This window comes from Gossypium hirsutum, chromosome A07, assembly GCF_007990345.1.
Source record: "Gossypium hirsutum isolate 1008001.06 chromosome A07, Gossypium_hirsutum_v2.1, whole genome shotgun sequence".
Lineage (NCBI taxonomy): Eukaryota > Viridiplantae > Streptophyta > Magnoliopsida > Malvales > Malvaceae > Gossypium > Gossypium hirsutum.
In genome coordinates this window covers 23,858,863-23,860,861 of record NC_053430.1, presented here as the reverse complement: position 1 = coordinate 23,860,861, position 1,999 = coordinate 23,858,863, and the positions used below count along the sequence as shown (strand labels likewise).

Here is a 1,999-nt window from a genome sequence, read left to right as displayed (position 1 = left end):
AAAAAATAATAATAACAAGCAAATGAAAAAAAAAATAAATAGACTAATAAATAATAATAATAATAATAATAATAATGGGAATAAAAATGTAAAGATTAAGAAAAATAATAATATAATAATAAAATCTAAAGTTTTAAAATTATAAAAAGGATATAATTAAATGAATGGTAAAATAAAGTAAACTAGAAACAAAGTAAAATGGAAAGCATATAATAATAAAATAAGTAAACAAATCATGCGAAATATTTAAAAATGATAACAGCAACAATAATAAAAATAACGTATACATAAAAAGGTAAATAAATAAACCCATACTAAGACATATGTGTAATGATGACGACAGAACAAAAATGTATCGATATAATTAATATAAATTTTAACATGAAACATGAGACAATGAGAAATAGATATATATAATAAAGAATAATACAAACGAATAACAAAATAAAAAAAGACTGAAATTATATAAAAGGTTAAATCTGAATTAAAACGGAATTTCAAATATAAACTATAATAAAATAAGGATTGATTCGAAAGTGAAATGAAATTAAAGGGAATAAGTCGTAAAAATAAAAATAAGAGAGGGCCTAAACTGAAATCACATTAAAATAAAAGGATGATTTATAAATATAATAAACTGCGGGTAACAAAATAAGGACCGACGCGTAATGTGCACAAATATACAAGGACTAAAACTGGAAATATTCCAGGCCCCAAAACACTGCGTTTCATTACGGACTAAAACGAAACGCACGTAAATTATAAATGCCGAAGTTTTTTTAAAAAAAACAAAACAAATGGAAGCCAATTGAATCACTACGCGAAAAGGGAGGACCAGACACGCAATTGACCCATTTTGAACAATAGGCACGCATCCTTAATAACTGAAACGGCATTGTTTCATTTAATTCCCAAAATTAAAAGCCATTGAATGGCAGATTGTTCTCCCTTTCAGCCACAAATAAAAGACCCAATTATTAGGGTTTCAAAACAGCAGATTTTTGAGGCTTTCCCCTTCCTTTTTCGATCACTCGATTGCTACTTTCCACCATTGAAACCGATGGATGATAGCTCACCATGGAGACGTTTTGTTTTCTTACTCTAAACCTCTCCCAAAAGGTAAGATTTTTAGCCCCGAAAACCTATCTCAAGCTTCGATTTCGACGAAGAAGAGATGGTCTCTGATGGCTCGTATGCGAAGATAAGGCTTCGTTTTCCTTTTCTTTTTGATTTTTTTAGATTCGTATTTAAACAATAAATAAAAGCAAACAAGAAAATGAAGAGAAACAAATAACAAGAAAGATCAAAACCTTTTAGGTTCTATTCTGCCTTTTTGATTTCTTTGTTTGTTCATAAAAATACAATATTTCTTGTATATCCAAAATCCCCTTTTTTAGTATCCTCCCCTCTTTTTAAAATCGGTTTTCTCGGCTTTATAGCCGATTACAAAATTAGGAAAATATTATTTATCTTTGTCATATTATGTTTGGTCTGCTTCTGTCTTTGCAGGGTATGGAGGTGCCAGGGAATGGTGCTTGCAGAGGCGTGGGGTGGCAAAAGGCATGGGGGTGACCAGGGTTTTTCCTTTTTTGCTGTTTTTTTATTATTGGTTTGGGCTAGAGTTAGTGGTTTGAGCTGATGTAATTTGGGTTTGGGTATTTTGGTTTTGGGCCGGGCATAATTAGGCCTGTACAAGGATTTTATCCATGTTACCAGAGGGAAAAAAATGACTTTTTCCAGCTTATTTGAGCTTTGCATTGGATAATTTAACTCATCATATAGGCCCCACTTCTCCACATCATCTTCACCCCAGCCAGTACTAGTAGCTCCTAATCTACAGACCAAGTTCCCACTCTAATGCTATGCTGGTACCAGGTTCTGGGTTGGAGCAACCGTATCATTTTCATGCAAAGTCATAAAGAAAAGTCGACAAATCCCATAAATAATTAAAAAAACCGTTCCAAATTCCAATGTAAGGTTTTCAAAGTTCTATCGCTGA

The 1,999-nt window shown here is 31.7% G+C and overlaps 1 long non-coding RNA gene across 1 annotated transcript; it reads left to right on the top strand.

The window, feature by feature from the left end:
* The first annotated feature begins 310 nt into the window (after positions 1-310).
* On the top strand, positions 311-1,744 carry LOC107953171 (uncharacterized). Its single transcript, XR_001699106.2, has 2 exons — positions 311-1,119; positions 1,510-1,744. It is a non-coding gene; the product is annotated as an uncharacterized lncRNA (long non-coding RNA).
* The last annotated feature ends 255 nt before the right edge of the window (positions 1,745-1,999 follow it).